This window comes from Alexandromys fortis, unplaced genomic scaffold, assembly GCF_014885135.2.
Source record: "Alexandromys fortis isolate MF-2015 unplaced genomic scaffold, M_Fortis_MF-2015_v1.1 scaffold_88, whole genome shotgun sequence".
NCBI lineage: Eukaryota > Metazoa > Chordata > Mammalia > Rodentia > Cricetidae > Alexandromys > Alexandromys fortis.
The window spans coordinates 7,783,943-7,791,684 of NW_026067961.1; positions in this window are offsets into that span (position 1 = coordinate 7,783,943).

The window sequence follows — 7,742 nt, forward strand, 5'->3', positions numbered from 1 at the left end:
AACCCTTTTCCCAACATAGTACATCTCCTGGTTTCCATTGTGTGGTCAACACATCCTTGAAATATACCGGTTGATTCAATTCAGAAGTTTTTTTTCGTTATCCAATGCCCCTCTGCTGCTGTTGTTTCTTTCTCATTAGCATTAAGAAAATTCAAGGTTAACAAAGCATTATACAATCTATTTCTTGGGGTATTTTCCATCCCTTTCTGTTTGTTCAGCATATCCTTTATAGTACAATTTGGCCTTTATATAACTGCCTGACCTGTAGAATTATTTGGTATACCTGTATTGTGCTTTTTATTATAATAAGCAAAAAAAGCATTTCATTTTCTTAGATACATATGCTGGACCATTGTCTGTCTTTATTTGTGCAGGTATACCCATGATGGCCATAACTTCCAATAAATATGTGGTTTCTGAATCAGCCTTTTCTGAGCTCCAGGCAATTGCCCATTGAAAACCTGAATACATATCTATGGTGTGGTGTACATATTTTAATTTACCAAATTACATAAAGTGGAACACATCCCTCTGCCAGATTTAATTTCTTTGAGTACCCTTTGGGTTTATTTCTGCAGGCAATAATGTTTGATTATAGCAAGTAGGACACCTCTTTATAATCTCCTTAGCTTGTTGCCATGTAATAGAAAACTCTTTCTTTAAACCTTTGCTATTTACATGATGTTTTCTATGAAATTCAGAGGCCTGCAATACACTTCCAATCAATAATTGATCAATTTCTGCATTACCTTGTGCTAAAGGACCTGGCAGACCCATATGGGATCAGATGTGTGATATATATGTATATGTATATGATATATATATATATATATGAGACAAAGCCTATTCCTGATTATGCCTTGCACCTGGATGAATAATGAAGTGAATTCTGTATCATCTGGTATAAATTCAGCAGTTTAAATATATAAGATAACTCTTTCTGCATATTGCAAATCAGTAACTATATTGAGAGGTTCTTTAAAATCCCTTAGTGTCATAAGAATAGCATATAATTCTGTCTTGTGGACAGAATTATAAGGGTTTTGTTCCACCTTAATTAATTCTTCTGATTTTGTAACCTGCCTTCCCCGATTTATTTGCATCAGTATAAAATGGACGAGCTCCAGTTATTGGTGCATCATGTACAATTGAGGGAAGAATCGAAGACGTTCTCTTTATAAGGTTAAATCTATCGCTTTTTGGATAATTGCTATTAATTTCTCCCCAAAATTAGCACAAGCATTTTTCCAGGATTCATTGTCTTCCCATAACTTTTTTATTTCATCAACAGTAAAAGGCACTGTAATCTCTGCTGGGTCTATACCTGCTAATTGACCAAGTCTCAATTTACCTTTTATAATTAATTCAAAGACTTTTTCCATATACGTTTTTAATTTTTTACTTGGTTTATGTGCTAAAAAGATCCATTTTAAGATAACACTTTCCCTCTGCATTAAAATTCCTGTAGGAGAAATTCTGGAAGGCAATATGACTAGAATACAATTAAGATTTGGATTCACCCTTTCCACATGTGCCTCCTGTAATTGCTCCTCAACAATCATCAATTCCTTTTCTGCTTCAGCTGTTAATTCTCTGGGACTATTCAAGTCTTTATCACCATCTAAGGTTTTGTTTAAATGAATTATTAGATTACGTGTTATCCCAACAGCTGGTCGTAGACTGGAAATGTCTTCTAATAATTTTTGAAAGTCATTAAGAGTCCACAACCAGCCTCTCTGAATTTGTGCCTTTTGTGTTGTAATTTTCTATAAACCTATTCTGTAATCTAGGGACTTCAGGAAATGAATGAAGCCATTCAGGCAATCTTGGAAAGCAAAAGGATGATGGTAGTCAGGAAGCTTGTGGGACCTAAGGAGGAAAGAGAAAAGACAGCTTACCAATATGTGGATGGGTGGGTGGAGTTCATCTAAACATGGTCTTCTGTGCGCCTGAGACTGAATTTGATTAAATCCTGAAATGGCTGAACAAGAATAGTTATTTCTCCCCCATTCCCTTTCCCCTATGTTAATCTGAAGAATTTGTTCAGCATCAAAACAGCTGAGATTCTCTATTCGGACTCATCCGGTGATGCCCAGAGATGATCAGACAAATCATGTAAATTAAAAGCTATTAAGAAACCTGTTTCCAAGCTTCATGGCCTGATTTGAATTTTCTGGAAGCCACATGGGTGGCGGGAGAGAACTGACTCTGGCAAGTTATCTTCTGACCTCCATATTTATGCCACAGCATGTGCCATGAAGCTTGTGAGCAAACCTCTAGTGCATCTTCTTTATTGAGGATTGATGTGGGAGGGTCCAGTCCATTGTGGGTAGTACCACCCTGGGCTAGTGGGTCTGGGTGCTATAAAAAAGCAGGCTGAGCAAGACCGTAAGAGGCTTCTGCATCAGCTCCTGCCTCCGGGTTCCTGCCCTGATGAGTTCCCGCCAGGATTGCATTGATCATGACATGGAACTGTGAGTGAAATCAACCCTTTCCTGTCTGAGTTGCTTTTGGTCAGAGTGTCTCATCATCACTTAACTAAGACACACCCTGCCCGCTCTTATATTCACTCCAAGGCCAACTAGTTGCTTTTTTTTCTTTTTTTACAGGACCCTCCTAATTGGTCCCTGCATAATAGGTATTTAGTGGGTAGTTTTTTTTTTTTGTTTTGTTTTGTTTTTACCATGCAATGAACTCCTGAAAAGCCATTGCCACAGCAAAATCCAGAATCTTAATCGTGACCCTCAGGCAGTGTGGGCTACCTTTACCATCTTTGTTCCTGACTGAAGAGTCCTGGACTCATCATATCGCCTATGTTCTTTATATATAGCTTCATTTGTATCTATATGCTTTTAGAAAACACTCCTAAGGGGTTAAGGGTGTAGCTCAATTGGCAGAATACTCGCCTAGCACACAACACTGCTTAGACAGGGTGTGGTGGTATATACCTGTAATCCCAGCACTCAGGAGCTGGAGTGGGTACAGAAGTTTGGGGTTATATAGTTATGTAGCTATATGTGGAGCTTGAGGCAAGCCTAGGCAAAGAATGAAAAGAAGGAAGGAGGGAGGGAGGAAGTGAGAGAAGGAAGGAAAAAAATCTCTTGATTATAATTGTTTATAAAGAAATTACTTCACTTTAGGAGGAATAGATAGGAGGGTGAATAAGAACAAAGTGTAAAGACATCACAATGAAACCCATCAGTTTGCCTGCTAACTTAAAAAGTTAGCTTAAGGACTAGAGAGGTGGTTTAGCAGTTAAGGGCCTTTACTGGTCTTGCAGAGGACTAGAGTTCAGGTCCCAGCACCCACAAGGTAGCTCACAAACCACACTTAACTCCAGTCCCAGGGTGCTCTGATACTGCCTTCTGGTCTCTACAGAATCCTGAGTCTGCATATGGTGCATACTAACTTATACAGGCACACGCACATACAAATAAATTGTTTTAATATATAATTTATTTTTATTTTATGTTCATTGGTGTTTTGTCTGCATGTATATGTGTGTGAAGTGTCAGAAGCCCTAAAACTGTTCAGCTACATAGGTGACTGAGAGTATGCCTTTGAAAGCCTCTTGTCCCTGGACACTTCACTTTCTTCCTTCTGGCTGGCATGGGGTCAGGGCAAGTTTCCACTATTACCCTCTCCTATCAGTGAGTCTTCCATGCCATGGCTGGCTCCACGGCAAGAGAACAGGACTGGCAGAGTGTGTGTCACGAGGGTGCTTACAGAGGCCAGGAGAAAGCATCAGATGCCCTGGAGCTGGAATTCCAGGAGGTTGTAAGTCACCCTCATGGATTCTGGGAACCAAACCAGGATCCTCTGCAGGAAGTTTTCTTTACCACTCTCCAGCCCCCATGAATGGAACCTTCTAATCAGGAGGCTGGTGCATCTGAAGTTTTAGAAGGTATGTCTTTTAACATTAGTGCATTGTGCTTCCTGGCCCCGTGTATCAAGCACTTCTCTGTCCCAGCCCCTCCCAGGCTCAGCCATCAGCATGAAGGGACAGGGCAATCAGTACACATCTTCTGCCCTGGTTGCCTTGTGATAGAGGAAGGTCATTGGTTAATTAATAAAGAAACGGCTTGGCATCATAGGTTAAAACATAGGTGGGTGGAGTAAACAGAACAGAATGCTGGGAGGAAGAGGAAGTGAGCTCAGACTTGATAGCTCTCCTCTCTGGGGCAGACGCGATGAAGCTCCGACCCAGGATGGACGTAGACTAGAATCTTCCTGGTAAGTGCACCTTGGTGCTACACACATTAATAGAAATGGGCCAGGCAGTGTTTAAATGAATACAGTTTATGTGTTGCTATTTTGGGGCATAAGTTAGCCAGGCGGCCAGGAGCCGGGCTGTGGGAAGAGGCCCACAGCTCCCCCAACAGCTTGACCCGCTGGAGCAGCAAGATTGCAGTGGGAAGCATCAAAACAGGATTTTAGAAATGATACCAGATGATTCCAATATTAAGAGGGCTTTGAGGTAGCCCTATGTGCCATTAGCACTGTGTAGAAGGGGGTAAAAGAGTAGACACAGAGGCTTAGGTGATGCATGGCTTTAAAAGCTTACATTTTTTTTAATTGTTCAGCTACAGGAGAGTTTCAGGAATCTCTGAGTGCTGAAGCAAGAGTCCACTAGGAACCTCAGTCTCCTAGATAGGGAGCATGTTTAAATTTATTTTTATGTATCTAAGCGGTTTTGCCTGCATGCTTTTCACATCTGAAACCACTTCTCCATTTGTGCTCTCCTGCAGGGTCCAGCCTTTTCCCTTGACTCATAGGTTCATAGGTCAGGGACTGGGTCTGCTTGTTCTCCAGTGTGTTTCTTGAGCCTGGAGAGGGTCGGAAGCTAAGTATGTGGTCAGTAATATCTGCTGAACACTCATTGCTTTTACCCTCTCCAGGGACTGGCAACTCGGGGTGACGTGGGGTTCCTGGTGGCTTTTGAAGCAGGAGAATACACTTGACCATAGGTGGGTTCCGTAGATGGAACACATTCTCAATTTGAGAATGAGCATCCTGGCAACACTTCCAACTGAAGAACATTTTCACCACTAGGTGGCAGTAAGTGACCCTTATGAGTCAAGGCAAAGGAAAGGGAGAAATAGCCCTCTCACGGGACCTGTGGGCATGCAAGCACCCATTCATCCACCCACCCAACGACACATCTACTAGTCCATTCACCGATGTCTCCTTTTATGAAGTAGCTTGTCTAAACTTCCATTTTCTCATGCATCCGTTTTTTTCTTTTCTTTTTTTTATATTTATTTTATTTATTAATTATGTATACAATATTCTGTCTGTGTGTATGCCTGAAGGCCAGAAGAGGGTGCTGGACCTCTTTACAGATGGGTGTGAGCCACCATGTGGTTGCTGGGAATTGAACTCAGGACCTTTGGAAGAGCAGACAATGCTCTTAACCACTGAGCCATCTCTCCAGCCCCCCGTTTTTTTTTTCTTAAAAAAGTAAAATGATAGTTAAGATGGTTGGAGTCTCTCCCAAACCACAGGTGTGTCCACAACACAGGGCAGTGGAGGGAATTTAATAAAGTAGCCTCAGGGTGAGACACAGGTCACCAGTTCAGAGATGTCACTGAGGGGCCTAGGAGAGGCTGAAGATCAGCAAGGACAGGTTTCACGTTATATCTTCAAAGAGCCCTCTGATTCAGGCAGAGGGTCAGCACAAAGTGGGGCGATGAGACCATTACTCGGATACAGTGTGGAAGGGTCAGGCATAGTGGCCCCAGCAGAATTAAATAAAATCCATGGGACTGGGATCCTCGTGGGACAGACTGGATAAGATGGTGGCTGTAAGTGTGAAGGGGTGGGAAGGGAGGGGAGGGGTAGGGAAGAGAGACAAGGGGAGGGCAATATAGGGAAATGAATTGTTCATCCTCATTACTCTGGAAGCTTTGATATCGCTGCTCACTGTTAAACTGAGACTACGGCATAGATGTGACTCTCAACTTCAACCTACTCACTACAGAAGGATCCTCAATGATTGCATGCTTTGACTCCATCCCAAAAGGACCTTGCAGGAATGTATTGAAGTTATGCAGGTCTTGAGGTACCTCTTGCCCCACGCCCCAGGGTTGCTTCTTACCCAGGCTGCCAAACATGGCACTCCCTCCCCGGTAGAAGATGATGCCTCTCCTGGGACTGGAGGAAGTTGCCTTGGGCTGGAACAGCCTCGAGAGACATCCTCAAAACACAGATCCATCAGAGCCACTTTATGGTTCCTCTTCATAGCCACTGCATCTTGCAGAAACCGAGAAAATGTGGTCACAGAGCAAATTCTCAGCTTCTCCAATATAGTCCCCTGGCGGGGAGGAGGAAAGACATGGAAAATTAAGGAGGCATGAAAAAGGAAAAGATTTTGAGGTGGGAGGAGACCTCTTTACCCCAAGTCTAATTTATGGCTGCTTTCACCTCTTTATGTAACAGGCAAGATGAGAACTATTGACTTTTTTTTATAAGATTTATTTATTTTTGCTTTATGTATACGGATGTTTTGTCTTCATGAATGTCTATGCATTGCATCCATGCCTAGTACCCATGGGCCAGAGGAGGGGGGTCAGATCTCCAAGAACTGGAATTGCAGGATGGTTGTGAATCAAGATGTGGGTGCTCAGAACTGAACCTCAGTGCTCTGCAAGAGCAACAGGTACTCCAGGCCACTGCTTTTCAGCCAATAGCTTTTGGGGTGCCAGCCCTTTGGGCATGGCTGAGGTGCTATGTGTGTGCTGATAAGCAGAGAGGAGAAGCATGCTCGCTCTCTTGTGAGCTCGGAGCAGAAGCAAGCTCGTGGGGTTGTTCACATCTCCAGGCATAGTGGTGGGATTCTGCGGTTTCTACCTTGTGCCGTGTTCGGTAAATCTATGTTTTCCTCTGTATTCCCATAATAAACATAGTTTGAGACTCTTTCAGTACCTCTCACATTAGCCTCCAAATGTTTGCTTGTTTGTTTTGGAAACACATGACCAGAAATTCACTATGTAGATCAGGCTGGCCTCAAACTAACAGAGTCTCCTGCCTCTGCCTCCCGAGTGCTGGGATTACACACGTGTACTGCCATGCCTTGCCTTGCTTAATGTTTGTTGGTTTTTAACTTATCAGTACTGTGCTCACAAGTAAGCTGCACAATTCACCCCAACAATCAGCTTACAGTCCTCAAAGATAAAACTACCTCTCCTCCACCTTGCCAGCTTTGCGCTCCCACCTTCCCACCCCTACCCTTACCTCTCCACCTCCCCATTCCCACTGTAGGTATGTGAACTTTGTTTTCTTTTTATTTTCTAATTTTACTTTTTATTGATCCTCTGTGGGTTTCACATCGTGCATGGCTGCCCCATTCGTCTCCCCGTCCCTTCAGATTTCCCCTCTTCCCTTGTAATCTCCGCCCACAAGATAAAATAAACCTTAGAAGAAAAGGGAAAAAGAAACCTACAGAAAAATCTCCTCGTGGAAGCTGCAGTTTGAGCCAGTGAGTCACGCCGTGCATCCTTTAGTCCACACAGCTTTACTTGCAAGTGCTCATTGCAATGAGCTGTTAGTCTGGTTGGAAACCTCTGATTTCTGTTGTTGTCGTTTTTATTCTTTGCTCTTAGTCTTTGGGGGCTCGCCACCCAGCTCCCAAATAAATCAGACATGGAGTCTTATTCTTTCTTATAAATGCCCCCAGCATTTGCTTGACTTATTTCTAGCCAGCTTTTCTTAAATTGTCCCGTCTATTTTTTTGCCTTTGGGCT